Source organism: Lissotriton vulgaris, chromosome 11 (assembly GCF_964263255.1).
Source record: "Lissotriton vulgaris chromosome 11, aLisVul1.2, whole genome shotgun sequence".
In the NCBI taxonomy this organism is placed as follows: Eukaryota; Metazoa; Chordata; class Amphibia; order Caudata; family Salamandridae; genus Lissotriton; species Lissotriton vulgaris.
This window is the reverse complement of record NC_141699.1, coordinates 882,134,706-882,152,487: the sequence shown is the minus strand read 5'-3', so window position 1 is coordinate 882,152,487 and position 17,782 is coordinate 882,134,706. Positions and strand designations below refer to the sequence as shown.

The 17,782-nt window shown below is 43.4% G+C and overlaps 1 protein-coding gene across 2 annotated transcripts in view; it reads left to right on the top strand.

Annotated features, from left to right (window-relative positions):
- The first annotated feature begins 5,163 nt into the window (after positions 1-5,163).
- Positions 5,164-17,782, top strand: part of WDR33 (WD repeat domain 33) — a 1,115,698-nt gene continuing 1,103,079 nt past the window's right edge. The window contains exon 1 of one of the 2 annotated variants that reach the window (XM_086944027.1): positions 5,164-5,418. The gene's annotated coding sequence lies outside the window, so the exon portion shown is untranslated. The remainder of the gene's footprint in view (positions 5,419-17,782) is intronic. The other variant, XM_086944028.1, reaches the window with a different exon arrangement.

Sequence of the window (17,782 nt, the reverse complement as noted above, 5' to 3'; positions counted from 1 at the left end):
TTACACTCTACTCAATGCAACATACATGCACTCAACATAAAGCCTCTCTGTACAGATAATTACACATCACACTTTTACTGTACTCTATAAAACATATACGCTCCACATACCTGTCACATTTGCAAAAGTTTAAGCTATTGGCATTATAAATGCCTTTGCTATTAATGTATCTATTTTCTAAAACAACACATAAATAAAAAAATTCAATTAACAATTCAAATAGCTCACACTTTCCAAATGCGAGACCTATTGCATTGCAAATGCTTGTGATAACATCGTTGCAACAGGAACAATCCCAGAATCCTGGAAAGGTTCCATCATATCCCCTCTTTATAAAAAAGGCTGCAAAAGCGACCCAAAAAAGTACAGGCTCATCGCCCTTATTGACATCGAGGCTAAGTACTATGCCGGAGTCATCCTGGCCGAACTCCGGGAATGGGCAAGGAAAAAATCCTTAATTCCATTTAATCAAACAGGGTTCCAGGAAAACCTGGGAACCACCACAAACAGCCTGGCTCTCTCGCTTTTAGCTGACTTCTCAAAAGCGACAAGAAAACCATTATTTGTCTTTTTCATCGACTATAAAGCCACTTTTGACAGCATAGATCGTGGAAAACTATGGTCAAAGCTAGCTCAATGGGAAATACCTCCCGCCCTCCTGAATCAACTTATCCTTTTACATACCGAGATATGGGTGCAAATAAAACTGGGGCGCGGTACGATTGTGTCCAGGCGGATCCCAACTACCAGAGGATTAAAGCAGGGATAAGTTCTGGCTCCAACTTTATTTAATCTTTTTGTGGCCGATCTCTCAACTGGAAAATACTAAATTACAAAGGAGGGTCAAGGGTAAGTAGTTTAAAGACCGTCGAGGTCAAAACCCCTACTCAAGCTACTAGAAACAACAAACAAACCTGACAGTCTCCTCTTCGGCTCAGGACTTCGCCGAGGGGTACCGACGGAGAGAGCGGGGCCTCATCACTCTGAGTCGTTGCCAAGTGAGGTGAGGCTGTACTCCCAAAACTTTCTGGGAATGTATCCTCTACTTATTATAGAATTGACAAGGATATGGTAGGATCGTCTAATAGACGATAAAAGTCACTATATATCATTTTCTTCACTTTAAACTCACTTCACACTTTAAGTTTGAGTACGACTTTGCAGTAGCAGTATAAATATTTCTGGCCCTGACGAATGCCGGTGGACTTTTCACCCTAAGGCAGAAACATGTTGGCCTGTTTGACCAATTTTGACCTATTAGCAAAGAATACAGTGATTTTTTCACACTGTTCTCTCACTTGTTTTTAATTGGCGTCCAGGTGAATACCAAAGAAAAGCCTTTTTTTGTCTGGATAGTCATTTTAACATCACTCACTTTTCACTGCACTGCACTGTACCGGCACTGCCAGTGGCGAGGACACTATCTCATTGAACCTTGGGTATATGTCATCCTGCCAATTCATCTAGGCACGGAGACACCCGCCAGGTTTCATATGTCCTAAATGAAGATGCTCCGCCACGAGGGTGGGCTGATAGGACTTTGTTTACATCAATAGTGTCTTTTGACTACTTTAAGGCTGTCCAGGGCATGTCCAGTTTTGATGACTAGCTTTTTTTCGGTAAGAACACTTTTGACTCAGCGATCTCTCAACTGACCTAGACAACTGCAACCACCATGCACCAAAACTGGGAGGCCTCCCTCTCTCAAATCTACTGTACGCCGACGACCTAATATTAATCAGCCAAACACCAGTCGGCTTACAGCATTTGCTTCACACCGCTAACAACTTCGCCTCAAAAAACGGGTTAGAAATTAACCTAGAAAAGTCAAAAATAATGGTGCTAAACCAGCGCAGCACAAAAAAACGACTGAAATGGCAGCTGGGTGAGAGAGAACTTGAAGTTGACAAAGAGTACAAATATCTAGGAATCATCTTTGACAAAAATGGGTCGTACGAGCAACAAAAGGAGGCGATTCAAAGGCGAGGCACCATCCTAGCAATCACTCTGAAAAATCTCAAAAACAAAATTACTGGCCCAAACTTGCTCCCACTGCTTGAAGTGCTCCAAGCAAAGCTGTCGCCAACGTTTACCTATGGCAGTGAGGCCATGCGAGGGTTGGATGAAGAAACCCTGAATAAAACGGTCGCCAAGCCCTTAGAATAATTTTCAAGCTTCCAAAATATACCTCCCCATACCCAAGTAAGACTTGAATTTGGAATAGCAAATCAGACAATAAGTAGGAAGGCCGCATACGTAAAAAACTGGTATAAAATAAAGAGCGCAGCGGTGGGATCACGGAATTCATTTCTATGGAAGGAAATATCAAGAAAAAATGACTCCCCCGCCAAGGCCTACCTTCAGTCAGGGATTAGGATGTTAGCCCTGGAAAACATCTGGGAGTCAGGACTTCCATTTAAAAATGTTAAAGACTTGGTAAACAAGTCGGCAAAGCTTGTCTCTACTGAAAACGACAAAGAAAGCTTAACTAAGAGGGCCCACAGCTGGTTTGTGATACAAAGCTATTTAAAATGCACGCCACAACTGTTGGACCTGGCCTCGTGGCGTGGTTCCCCCCGCTAATCAGCTCCCCGTTAGCCCAGCTCTGTACTTCCTGCCCATGTCCGACCAACCGCCCACGGCCCGCATCGGCCTGTCCCCGGCCACCTTCCCAGCCCGCGCGCCCTAAACCCACCAGGCCCCATAGGCCCACCGGCAGCCATGTTCCCTTCCCGAGATCCCTGACTCCGAGGGTTTAGCATGACCCCAGCCCCAGCGCAGCTTAGGCTCCAGACGAGCCAGCCCCCGTTGGGTGAGGGCTACCCTAGTGAGAAAAGACAAGGAGTTTCGATGGCACCTCCGGCCTCCCCTGAGAGACTGGTTTCTGTCACACCTCTGGTCTTCCCCTGGGGGCCAGTTTCGATTGTACCTCTGGCCTCCCCGAGTGCTGGCTCCAGACCTGCTGGGCGTCTGGGAATTCCCAGACGCATCCTCAAAGGGATCAAAGGACCAACCGCCGGACCTCGCCCACGGGCCACCCCCAAAACCTCGAACCTCCGCCTGCGAGGGTCCGGACATCAAAGGGCCACTGGACTATATCAAGGCCGGCCCCTGAACTAGCAGGCAGTTGTATCTTGCACAAGAAAGCCCTGCTGATCTGATCGCGGCTGAACTGAACTTGGTAAACTCTTCGAGCCCTGCTGACGCTGTCGCGGCTCATCCCTGGAACCGGAACATCGGAGCCCTGCTGACCTCGTCGCGGCTCAAGCTTGAAACCCTGAAGATCTGCATCGAACATTCTGAGCCCTGCTGACGTGGTCGCGGCTCCTCACGAACTAAACCTCCAGATCGAGCCCTGCTGACTTTGTCGCGGCTCGAGGAGTACTCTAGTCCGGCTGGACTATCGATGCTACCAACACGAATTGAGTCATCCTCAAGTGAGTAAGACCTCCAGTGCGACTACCATCTTCCGTAACCCCCCGGCTCGAGGATTGAGAGCTGTGCGCAGGGTACGCTACGTACTGGCTAAAGAGACTAAGACTGTCCCGCTACCCTTTTCCTGAAACCTTGAGACTTTGGCGATCTCTTGATCGTGTGTAAATAATAGTGCTAAATTTTTTACCTGATTATAAAGAAGTTGATATCGAAAACCCACGGTGTGGTGTCTGTTCATAAGTGTGGTGTGGTCCTCGTGTGTACGATTCAATACTTGAGGTCTCCCCCGGCGGGGATCTCTCGTTAAGGCTCTGCATTATTGGCGGGAGAGGCGGGTCACGGAGGAGCCGGGTAGACATAACCTGGTCTCTGGGATCGCCCTTCCAACAACAACCATACCTCAGAACCAGCTTCTCTGGCTCACTTAAGGAAGGCTTCTTAACATTGAGGATGGGGATTTTACCTGTCAAACCCCACATGCCCCCCTGGAAACGTACATTTGCAACCACATTATGCAGACTATGCGGCAAAACCAAAGAAGATATGCTGCATCTTCTGTGTATATGCAAGTCTCTAGACCAGGAAAGGAGAGAGCTATTAAAACCGCACATAAACGAAATGCATATCCGGTCCTGTAGACAGGCAGTGAAGGCATGCTTTAACGGGGCCAATACTAGACTAACCTGCAGTTTTGTCCACTTCATGAAAATTGCACAAACAAAACTTTGCGCTGCACCCTGAGCATAGTCGCCCTTGCATAAGACTCTCAAGTTGGTAACTTCTCAACTCCACTGTTTACTGACACAAAGTCTAGTAGAACATGTTTAAACAATCGAACATTAGATCTACTGACAAAGGTGCTGCCTCCAGAACGGGACTTTCCTACAGTCTTCACTTGAGCTATACACTTTTACCCCAATTATGTTTTATGGATTTTTAACTAACCAACCGTTCGATATTTGTACACAGGCACCACGTTTTAATGAAATTATGAATTTATGCTATATATGTACTTTTAAAAAAAAAGAATTATATTGTTGTGTGAGCTGCTAAGATTTTAATTAATCAAGCAATAAAGTTTACTAATTACATCGGAATGGTAGTGAGTACAAAGGTCTACTACATATACTAGTGGTTAGAGTTATATATATACAAATTGTAGATTTTCTCAGGATTCCATTTTACCAACATTTTACTTTGCGAGAGCAAAGACACTGTAGAGAGGGAGTCTCTGTGGTCTTAAGAGAAGCGAATTCCCTCCGCCCCACTATCTCGGCTGTTCCTCCCCCTCCAGCAGCCGGTCAGAGGTGAACAGGGCACTGGAGGCGAGCTGAGACCAGGCAGGTATCCGAGTAGAGAGCAGGAAGGAGCGCGGGCTGAACCCTGGGAGGAAGGCTGTCTTCGAGGCACTATCGAGAGTGATTCCACGCAGCTCTTTCACTGCAGAGACCCCCACAGACTGGGACGGGACAGCAGAGGGCATACGCTGACGGGCGTTTAGGACTGTTTATTGCAATTTTGCGCGTTTTCTAGAGTGGTGTACGCCATCCTATAGCTGAATAAATATACGAGTCTTAAAAACCACTAGGAAGTTCCTTCTGCGCCAAGGATCAGACCCCTCGTGATTTTTTTTTATACACCTAAGATGGCCGCCGCCTATACATGACTCCGCGCAATAAAAAAATCCTTGGGTCGTCGCCTAAAGTGACGCGTGTAACGTAATGATACCATGACGCATCTTGTGTGCGCGGCAACGGTGCGGCTGCTCCAGGAGATGGCGGCCTCTGCTGTGTCTCGCGGTAGAGAGATACATTGGTAAAGAGTTCAAAGAGGTTATTCGGCGACAGACCTGAGCGATTCACGGAGGAGAAGCGAAAGTAAAAGTATCGTTTTGAGCCGTGCCTTGAAGCCACCGGGGCCAGGCAGCGGATTCCGTTAAGACCTGTACCTGGAGAGCGGCCTGCTTCCACCCAGGGCGCCTAGGTAAGCGTAATACGGGAGTGACGCTGAACCTCCTCCGAAACTGAGGCTTTCTTTATCAGGGTTCTCTTTATCAGTTAGCTACGAGTCGTCTCACCTACGCTCCTACTTAAGCGACAACGTCAACCACATCCACAATAATCAGTGCGGCGTTTTCGCATTTCCTCAAATGTCCTATGTTGCGACTAATGAAGCTCCAGTCTCCTTTTTCAGCAGGCCATAAGCCACTGTCCAAGTTACCATTCACCCCTGTCTAATACAGTTCTGCCTTTTGGTTGTGTAGGAGTAAATGGATGTCCGACCTTTTCTTCCATTTGAAGTATTCACCTGTACAAATGAGTCGGTGGTGGTTTACTGTTAATTAGGGCAGATGAGGTTCTTGCAGTTTCAAAAGTTATGATACATGGTCATCCTTACCCATCACTTTTTTCCAGGGCTCAAGTCCTAAGCAAGCATTTGCAATGCAGTAGGTCACGCATTTGCGAGAGTGTAAGTTATTGGCATTGTAAATGATAATGCCTTTTATTCATCTGTTTTGAAAATGAACGCATAGGTGAAAGGCATTATCATTTACAATGTCAATAGCTCAAACTCTTTTAAATGTGAGATCTATTTCATTTTAAAGAAGCCACCGCCATTTTCCTGTGCTGCTTGGAAAGTGAAAGTGTGCATGGTTCGCTGAATGTTGCAGGAAAGCATGTCGTAAGGGCAGTATGAGAAATTCAATAAAATAGTGCTTACAGACTAAATAAAACCTACTGTGTAACAACCGAAGTTAAAGGGCCAGTCATCATGGGAGGTTACAAATGAAGACCAGGTGGTACTAAGGAGGGACTACCAAGACTATTAACGAATTAGAATTCAGCATTTACAAAGGACATTGATACAAGCCAATGACCAATATGGGCAGGGCTTCAAATCTATACTTGAATACAGCATACCTTGCTGAGTAGTGCATATGCTGCCCAGGCTCAACCTAAGGAGAAGGGGGGACTCACCAAGTTAGGCAGAAGTGTGACATCCAGCATGTGACATTGAATGTGGCTTCAAATGAAGTGACATCAGATCTTAGGACCCCACCTATGTTTAGCAGGTCTATCATAAGTACATTTGAGCACATTACAACCTTTAACAAATTAGATTTTGCATTGGGCCAAAATATTGATTCAATCCCAACACAAATTTTGGGCTTCAAAACATGCATTTATTTATTTTAAAACCTGCCACCCAAAAATTAGCTACAAAGAGGAACATGGCAGTAAATCCGTCCTGCTTAATTGGTTGCAATGTATGTGTTTATGAATTTCGTTTGGGGTTAAGGCACCTGCTGCAAACATCTTTGTGTGCCAGCTAATTCGCAGGGAGTATAATAATGGTAAAATAGCTCTGGAGGATAACGTTTTTGCTGGATAGATCTGTGTTTTGCCTCGTCCTAGTTTTGAATGATAGTAGCATAAAGGGTTAATGTCTCCGTCGAAGCACATTATGCAATACTCAAGTGACCGATTTTTTTTTTTTTTTTTAATGTAAATGGGTTACTGCTTTTAAGAAAGAGATCCTTTTGTTACTTGCAGTTCATAAATTGTCATCCTTCTAATATAGTACAGTGAGGTATGAAGGAGATGTGGCTCTTGCGCCTTGTATCCTCACTGTCTTATGCAACACATCCTTTATATTGGTGTACACATGTGATTTATTGTCAATATATAATCTGTATTTGTGATGTAAAGCGCTCTGAAACTGCATTGGGATGATGTTATACCTGCTGTTCAGCCAGTGTGAATGTGCTGTGGAATGTTGGTGTGCATGGTGATGTAATGGAATGTGAGGATGCCTGACTTTGAAGTGTCATTTGGAGTATGGGCTGAGCCGCAGGAAGGCTGCTCATGGTGGGGCTCTATCTGGTAACATCTTACTTGAAACTATCTGCTTAGTACATGGACTACTTGAGATCCTCATTACCACATATTTTGGCGATGATTTTACTGGCAAGTACCTGCTTGTGCCACCTAGTTGGACTCTAACTACCAACCTTTAACCCCTTCGCTGCTGGCCCGTTTCCGCCGCTGTGCGGTAAACAAACGAACAGGGCGGGGCCATGATGAACCCCAGCCGTCATCAGCACACGAGCACTGTGGAGCATGACGGCTGGGGTTCGTCACCAGCATACAAGGGGTTAAGTAACTGGAAATTAAAGTAAAAGATCTCGAAGAAGCTTCTGCAAGCTGACACCTATGAGCAGCAAGCTGACACCTATGAGCCTCACCAGTGACCATAACACCGGTCTGCACCAATCCAAGCATGCCAGTTCCTGCTGGAAGAGGTATCTGTTTAGAGGAGCTGATGTTTTCCTCTTTTCTGTGTCCCTAACAACTTTGAAGGAGTGTGGGGAAGAGTGTTCTCTGTCCTGGGGATTGTAATGTATTTCAATGTTGCTGTATCAATAATAAAAAAACTGATGGGTTTTACTTTGGAAGAATTCGGAATTTCAGCAAAGCTTGCAAGCCTCATGCCACCGTGAGAGGATGTAATTTGCAGTGCTAACGCTTAAGTTTGTGAACCAGCACTGCTCAGTTTTATACCAGCACTGCTCAAGTTCTTGAATGCCGAATGGTGAACTGTGAATTTATCTGTTGTGGCACACACATCAACTTTTGGGAGCTGCGCTGTGCCGTGGACATTGTTGTGTTGCTTACTGGCAGTTTATTTATTCGTAACGCGAAATTTAAATAGGCCGTGAGATTCAGTGCGTGCAGTCTCACCTGCATCATGGACTCCTGCGGTGCCTCCGTGGGACCTTCTGTGACGTCTGTTCTTCTACTGGCAAGGGACGCTCCCCAGCTTGGATGCTCTGAGAGCCTTCCGGCACAGCGTCAAGTATGCACCGCCATCTTGGGGTTGGCTGCTGCCTCCATACTACTGCGCATATTATTGGTGGATCGTGTTCGTTCTCCGCCAACCAAGTGCGGTGTGGAGCATTGGGAGCCAGTCGTGAGCATTTGGAGCCGGAGGCCATTTTTGGGTGCATGGGCAGCATGATGAGTACTCGTCGTGGGATCCTTTGGTCAGATGCTCCCCCCTTTACTTTGAACACAACCATTGGGTAATGTCCCGCTTTACCTAGCTTCCTTCGGGTCTCGTCGGGCCCAGAGACATTTGCATGTGTACCTCTGTTAGCACCATGACAGAATTTGAAGAAGACTGGGCTTGTTGTAAGTTCCAAGGTTTTCTGGCAAGGAAGAGACCCTTTATCAAGTTGTTACCTTCACTTTCCCTTGGAACATTGAAAGTATGGGGACTATGCTGTGCTTTAGGTGAGAGCTCGCTCACCTCATTTACTGCATCTGCTCATTATTTTTTCCTTTCTAATGTTTTTTGCTTTATAGAAACATTTTATTTTATAGTCTTTAATTTTGCCTGTTTAGTGCCTTACTGTATACTACATGATCTATTGTGACATTTAGTACATATTTTTTCGGTGATATGCTCAGTGTTTTTGTATTTCTTGATCTGTTCTATATGCCATAGCCGTCTGTTAGTGTTGCAGAGATCTTCTACAGTGTTGGTGTGCTCTGCGTTCACCGTAATCGTTCTTGGTAATACTAATGGTTGATGATAGCCTGTGGAGTTACTTTGTGAGTGATTTTTTAATTTTTTTTAATTTTTTTCCAGCCCGGAGTGGGGCTATTTTACTTGTTATGTGTGGTTTCGATTCACTCTTCCCACTCTTACTTAGGGTAAGGGTGAAGGGTCGTGGTTTTGCCAAATATTGTTAGTGCTGGGTGGCAGTATGAAGCCATATTTTGAACAGTGGGTGTTTTTGCTGATGTTTACTATTTTCTCTTATTATTTGATTGATGTAGAGTTGTACACTTTTACATGTTCCTTGTGGAGCTCCTTTTCGCACGTACCACCCTTCGTTCGGGTTAGGGCGAAGGGCTAGGTAAAAGCCAGATTTGCGAAGGTTGTTTGTTTTTGCTAGTGTGTGCTGTTTTCCCTTACTATTTGATTCGGTGCAGCGTTATGCGCTTTTACATGTTCTGTGTGGAGCGTTTTCCTCACATACCACCGCAACTTCTGGTTTGGGTGAAAAGCTGAAAGGAAGCCAGATTTATGAAGTGTGAGTGTTTTGGCTGGTGATTTACTGTTTTCTCCTACTTATTGGTTGGTGTAGTTGTACACTTTTACATGTTCATTGTGGAGCGTCTTTCCACATGTACTACCCTAACTTTAGGTTTTGGTGTAGGGCAATTTTCATGACATATGTTTCGTGTGGAGTTGTGTTCCACACGTACTACTCTTACTATGGGTAAGGGTGGAGGGCAGCTTTTATGCTGTTTGTTTGGTGTGGACTGATTTTCCACATTTTCAAAAAAAAATGGAATTGCTCTTGTTTGCATGGTTCCCTACCGTTCCTCGCAGTTGGTACCTCTTTCTTGTTGGCCTAGCCAGACAGCTTGTTTTTGGTATCTGGGTTTAGTTTGTGTGTTGTGATGTGGTAGGGTGTGCATTTTCTTGGTTTAGGTAAAAAAGGAGATGTGTCCATATATTTTTTTTAATTATCATTTGTTGCACATTTATCTGCATGCTTTTGCATCTGCACTTTGGTACAATAATTATTTGCTTGCATTTGTTCTGATGTCTTTGTGTTGCGTGTAATAGTTTTGTCATCCTTTGCTTGCATCATTTTTAATGTTATTCTTTTTAGAACTTCTTTGTCATTTGTATAAAGAGAAGATGTGTTATACCTGCTGCTCAGCCAGTGTGAATGTGCTGTGGAATGTTGGTGTGCATGGTGAAGTAATGGAATGTGAGGATGCCTGAAAGTTTAGTGTCAGTTGGAGTATAGGCTGAGCAGCAGGAAGGCTGCTCCTGGTTGGGCTCTACCTGGTAACATCTTACTTGAATAAACTACCTGCTCAACACATAGACTACTTGACATCCTCATTACCATAGATGTGTAGTGCTAAAGTGCTTTAAAAGAATTAAAGCAAAATAGTGGTAATTAAATTAGTTGTGTAAATACAAGGTACACCAACATATCTGACATTCTTGTCGTGTTTGCTTTTGTCTTCGTTCAGTTCCTCTTTATACAAGAGATATGCATTTCCCTGTTAAGTACCTGTGAATAGGTGTGTGTGTGTGCGTATGTATGTGTGTATATATGTGTGTGTGTGTGTATATATATATATATATATATATATATAATATTCATACAACCCTTCCCTCTGCTTACATTCTTTTGTTCTTTCAGAATGTGTGCACCAGTTTAACTGGTACTGGTGGTCCTAGGGTTAAGCTACTGGAAAGTCTGAAATACATTATCGGTACATTTACCTTGTGTGTACTCTTCACTTCCTTAACTGGCGACTATTGCAGACTTCGAACGAGCTGTGCAGGGGACATCATCTCAATCTTGCCCCTGTCATCGTTTTACCACCAGGGTTACAGTCCTGATGTGAACACTTGTATGCCGTTTTGTGAGGTACTTTTGCGACTTTCAGTAAGGTGTGTTTAAACTGCGAGGGGGTGACCAACGTTATCAAATTGTTGTGGCGTATTGCATCGTTTGACACTTATCTTATATTTCTTAAGGAACGTTAGTGGCGAGTTCATTCAAACACCCTTCGCATCAATGCTTTGATTTGAACCTTTTGTGTATGGCAGTGTTTGTTCAATTACAGCTGCCATGGAGTTCTTCTACAGAATGTGGGTGTGATGCAGCAGAATTAAACCTGGTTTTTCGCTTGGGGTGCTCAGCATCTGTTGTACCTCGCAGTTTCACACCCCATATCGAACAGCACAAGACCAGTGTTGCCTGTGTAACACCAAGCCAGGAGATATTTTACATCTAATTTGTTCATGCAGGGAATTGCATCAAGAACGGCTACAGTTCCTAAGAGCACCCCTTAAGCAGAAAGGCACCCCCACCAGGAGGCAAGCAGTGCTGGCCTGCCAAAACCCGGAGAACACACAACTGAACTGTAGACTGGTAAATACCTTATGCTGGGCGTAGGCAAAATACCTAAAATGTAATATATTTAGCATAAGGACAAAGCTCTGGTGTTAAATGGCGGCTTGCAGATGGGAAGAGGATTTTCTTGACCACATCCAGGACAGACCACTAGTACTTTATTGAATAAACTCAGAACAGGCACAAACACTTGAACATCATCTACGATACGTCACAGGTCTATGGGCAAGTCCGACTGGGGCTAAAATCTGTGACTGCACTCCACTTAACCTTGCGAACTGACGACTTTCATCATCGCCAGTACTGCTAACTCTGATTTTAAACTGTACAGTATGTTTTATATCTTGGGTTTTAACTGATTTGACTTGAAGACATTTTTAATCTTATTACCTAGATCTCAAAAAGTAAGCAATGATTGATGAAATTATACTGAATATTTGCTTTATGTAATATATATATTTTTTTAAGCTTGTGTTGCAATGGTTTTTGGTAACTATGCAAAAATTAAGTAAACTTGTAAACCTTATCGAACGTTGAGGCTAGATTGGTCAACTGCCATTTCACAACCGTTTCAATTCTTTTATGGTGTTACCTGGATATTTTACCTGTGGGGAAGCTCCGGAACAGTAGTATACATAGTACCCAAGTGCCTGAGTTGATCGCTTACCTGCGTGCAAGTCTGTCGGTTGTGTGGCTGCTGTGCTGTTCATAGCACAACATGAAGTGAAGCTGGTTCCGGGAGCAGGAGGTGCCCATCTTGCGACCACTTCTCCTTGAAGTACGAAAAGCTAACCGGAGGATTCATATTTGATTGGGTTTTGCATTTCTGCAAGTAGGGGGCTTGTTTAATTGGCACGCCTTCTCGAGGTATGAAGAACAGTAGATCCAGTGCAAGTCTGCCTAACGGTATTCGGGTGGAGGAAGAACAAACTGTACATGCCACAATAGTGCTCGGCTTTGTTTGACTTTCTTGGTGTGCTGCTGCTGGTTGTGGGCGCAGGACTCGAATACGAGCTATTCGGACTGTTTCAGATTTTTTTGCGTTGAGGGGTGATTAACTGCCTTCTTTTTTAGGAAAGGTCTCTATTGATCATTCTTAAAGTTAGGTGAACTGTTATTACGCATGATAATTCTAATTTTAGTCAATCTTGATTAATGTTATCAGTAATATTTTGAACCTTGCATTTAGTGTTACATTTTGAGTTCCACTCACATTTAATTTTCACTATGGCAGTTGCAAATATGGCGTAACTACCACACCTATTAGATGGAATTGGTGAGCCAAAAGTGCAATGGAAGGAGTGGGAAAAATTATTTCAGTCCTATCTAATTGCAATTCGGGTAGAAAAATGTTCCCCCTTAAGGAAGCAAAATATTCTTTTGCATAACCTGGGGGTAAATTGGAGAAGGGCGAATGAGAATTTACTCATGCCTTCACTGGAAGAGGATGATGATTTGGAGTATGTTTATACCCTGACATTCCGTAAGCTAGAAAGTCATTTTGGAAGAAAAAATATTATTGTATTGGGAAGACATACATTATTTTGCAGAGTACAGGGGAGAGATGAAAAGGTTACTAACTACATAGCTTGTTTAAGGGAAATGGCAGGTTTGTGTGGTTTTTAGTCCTCTTATGTGATTCTCTTATCAGAGATCAGCTGGTAAGGTGCACAAATTGTACGAAGGTACAGGAGATGCTTCTGGTGTGCAATCCTGATTTGAAGGAAGCCAATGATTTGGCTAAAAGTGTGGAGCACACAGCAGAGTGCATTAAAGAAATAAGGCAGAACAGTGTTCAGGATACTGTGCATGTGAGTGTTAAAGATAACAGGGAGGAGGGTTACAAGGGTAGCCAAAAAGATAAGGGTTGTTATGGCAAGTATAGTGTAAACGAGCATTATGAACAGAAGCAAGGAAAGGTGTATGTTACCGGTGTGGTAATTTTAGTCATTTGGCAAGCAGTCCGGTTTGCCCGGCAAGGTCTAGCGTATGTTGGAAATGTAACAAAAGAGGTCATGTTGCCCTTGTCTGCAAGTATGGGGCACCTGACTAGCAGGTTAATGCTAGAGATCAATCTGTTGAACAGTCTGGAAAATTTTGTCTTTCAAATTAAAACTAAGGAGTGTTTGGATTACCAAGTGTGCCAGTTCAAGTTGGATAATACCATGATGTGTTTGCAGACTCTTGTTCTCATTATACTTTTATTGACCGTGGGACACTTCAGAATGGCTTTGGTAAGAAGGAATATGTCCTAATACTTGCTGACGCAAAACCATGCTGTTACAACCAGGATCCTATACCCCTATTAGAGATGTTAGAGATGTGCATTTCTGTTTAGGATCGCTTGACTAGCGGCATAGTGTATGTGGTTAAACGTGGGTTTAACCTGCCCTGCTGAACATCAAAAGGAACTCTGCATTAAATTAGACTCCAAAAGTCCTGATCCCGTGATGACAATTGATACTATGCATATTAAGGATGCAGTGCTAAGGAAATTCCCTGAGGTTTTCAGTGAAAACTTAAGGCAAGTCAGAAACATTCCCAATTTAAAGCGTGAGCCCTTGGAGATGGAGTTGAACACACTAGTATTATAAGGAGTAATTGAACCAATTGAAAAATCGCATGGCCCCTATAGTTGCTGCACATAAGACTGGTGGAAATGGCATCCGTTTATGTGTGGACCTCAGAGACTTAAACCACAATGAAAGATATTGATCATGTTCTTTATTTCCAAGATATGTTGATTTTTGGAGATTCTGTTAGTAGTCACAATGATACTTTGAATGTGGTGCTTGAAACGCTGAGGGAAGCAGGATTGACCATTAAGGCAGACAAATGCAGTTTTTGTGTTCAATCTGTGAATTACTTAGATCTCAACATTACAAGAGATGGAATCAAACCCAAAGATCTACTTGTTGCTATTACGGGGGGCTCCCTCCCCATCCTATGAACAAGGAGGACCATAAATCGTTTTTGGGGTTAGCAGTGTATATGGTGAAATAAGTTGAAGATTTTGCTGACCACATTGCCCCTATGAGAGCTTTTGTTAAAAAAAGTGGTTCACTTTGCTTGGGATGAGAGTTGCAGAAAAGCTTTTGATTCAGTTAAACTAGCTATCCTAGGAGATCCCCATATTAGGAATTTTGATACGTCAAGGAAAACCATACTTTCTATTAATTCCAGTGGAAAGGGAATGGGTGCATAGTTGGCACTGGTAGTGGATGGGAATGAGTCGTTGCTTTTGCCTCAAGGTTGTTAAAGGGTGTGAAAGTAAATGACTTCACTGTTGAGAGGAAAGCCCTGGCATGTTTTTGGGCTATAACCCATTTTGGATTTTTCTTATGGTGGTCTACCTTTCACACTGAGGACCGACCATAAACCACTAATGTACTTTTCCCCCCCCCCCAAAGGCTGAGAACATGCTACCCCAGGGATTGCTAAATGGATATTAGGCCTAGAGGGGCATAATTTCAAGGTTGACTTCGTGCCAGGAAGAAAATCTTGTAGCGGATTGCCTGTCTCTGCTGCCTTGAAAAGGGAGGATGAGATGAAGAGGTGATTCTGATGATTCAGTGTTGCACGTAACTCTTCCAGGTATAACTGTTGAAGAGTGGAAAGAGTTCTCTGGTAAACATGCAGACATTCTGGCTTTGAAAGATAAAATCTTATATGGTTGGCCACCAAACCTTGCAGGAGGATGGTCGTGGCTTTTGTAAAGTAAGACATGAGCTTTTCATTCATGATGACATGGTCAGGAGGGGTGACAAGCTTATACCTCCTAGGGATTTGAGGGAAAAATTGTAGATTTAGCTCATGAGGGCCATTTAGGTCAGAGTATCACCAAAGCCCGGGTGAGTGCTACGTACTGGTTCCTCGGCATGGATGAATTGGTGCATCACATGCTCTGTGAGTGACAAGACCAAAGTGGTAAGGAAGGCTCCCCTTTCTCCTGTTGTTACCGACCAAACCTTGGGACAAGCTGGGGTTGGATATTATTGGTCATCTCAACAATTTAAGTGGGAGGGAAGAATTCATGGTGGTGTTGGTGGACTGCTTCTCTCACTGGATTGTGGTCAAACCATTGAATCTTATCACTACCCATGATTGATTTTTCTCACCGACACCTTTATGATTGAAGGGATACCTAGTTAATTGGTTAGTGACCATGGTGTCCAATTTACCTCCGACAGGTTTTGTGGATTCTTAAGACTTATCCATTATTCATCTTAATACTGCTTTATATTGTCCTAAGACTAACTGCCTTGTTGAAAGGGTGAACCGAATGTTAAAGGAGTACATTCTGGCAGTACAGGTGTCTGGTGTACCTATGGAATGCGCTATAAAAAAAATTGCCATGGGCACATCTTACTGCACTCAATGCATCTCTTTGCAATTAAGAATAACCCAGGAAAAACAAAACGTGGTGGTACTGGAAGATGGCAGAGTTTGGAGTGTGGATTGCTTATCCAGGTACATATGTGCCCACCACATCTCGTACATATGCATCTGGAAGTAGTTGCTTGGGTTGTATACCTCAGCATCAACAGCCTCCTGCATGGCATAAAGATTATGTATTTCAGTAAGAAAGGATTCCACGTTCTACATATCGAGTGAAGTGCAGGTCCTGTTTCCTTGAGGTACCTCGTCTCTTGTAGGGCATCTAAATAACTCATGGATTGGATGTTAACTTTTTACCTTACAATGGAAATGTATTGTAATCTTATGTGTTACGTTGACTTTTGATTTTTCTGTCTTTCCCTTCCGTGTGTGTGTGTGTGTGTGTGTGTGTATGTATGTATGTATGTATGTATGTATATATATATATATATATATATATATATATGTGTATATATATATATATATATATATATATATATATATATATATATACTGGAGGGAAATAAATATAATACAGCCTTGGAACTGCAGGTACCAGAATGCCTTTCACAAACAGGAAGTGATCCTGACATAAAAGTGCCACCGGAGGAAGTGAAATTAACATCTAACATTGGACTGCAGCAACCCACGGCGTATAATCGGTGTAATGGCTCACCTTGAAAAAGTTCGAGTAGAACGAAACACGTCGGAAAATGCCACATGCTGTTCCTAAGTTAAATAAAACCGGCAGAAAAAAGAAGGTTCGTGTTGCGACTCAATTTGCTTTCCAAGAGGGGAGAAGTGTGAGAATATATATCGGCTGGCTCCGCCGAAGAGAAACGCACCACCAGAAGAGCGCCATCATCCTCCAGCCTGGAGCCTTCCTGCTGACTCGTGCAAACGAAGAGGGGGATGCGGTGCCGCCAGGGACCTGCCCTGGTATTGGACCTGGGTCAACTTCAAAAGTGAGCGGACTTGGGGAACCTCAGCCATCAGCGACACACAATCATGTGTTTAAATTGAAAATTTAAAATGACTTTATTTTCGGAACAGCAGCAAACTACACTACCCACTGGAGGGAAATAAATATAATACAGCCTTGGAACTGCAGGTACCAGAATGCCTTTCACAAACAGGAAGTGATCCTGACATAAAAGTGCCACCGGAGGAAGTGAAATTAACATCTAACATTGGACTGCAGCAACCCACGGCGTATAATCGGTGTAATGGCTCACCTTGAAAAAGTTCGAGTAGAACGAAACGCGTCGGAAAATGCCACATGCTGTTCCTAAGTTAAATAAAACCGGCAGAAAAAAGAAGGTTCGTGTTGCGACTCAATTTGCTTTCCAAGAGGGGAGAAGTGTGAGAATATATATATATATATATATATATATATATATATATATATATATATATATATATATATATATAATGTGTGTGTATATATTTAGCTCGGTGGGGTTAGTCCAGAAAACGAACAGCACACGGAAAACAAAAAAGCTTCCCGAGTGTGGGACGTGCATGGTGGATTGAGGACAGTCTCTAGGTTTGGGGCTCTTGTGAAGAGCCTTATCCTGCATGAATTACAGAGTGCATCAATTCAGGATTTAATAAACGGACTTCAATTCCCATCAGGCAACGTGTTGGTTTTTCATAGAGAACAGCCCATCGGGGCTCACGATATGGCCAAATGAGGGAAGCGAGGTAGCACCATGCACTCTTCTGTTTGCCTCTTGATGTGTTTTATCTAGGAACCCGATTCAATATTGTGACTTTATGCCCCTATACGGCTATAATCAATAATATCCCTATAATGGCATAATCAGAACCATATTTCAGTAAATCGCCCTTGCAGTCCAAGGCATGGCAGAAGCTACTTCCTTAGATTCCTAGAGAACACACAGAGTTCTTTCGACACACCAAACCTCCAGCAACCTGGGAAAGCCCTGCTTGCTTTGTTTTGATTTGTAATAGAACTCCTGCGAGCACTGTAAGAACGGCCAGTTCTTAGTTCTT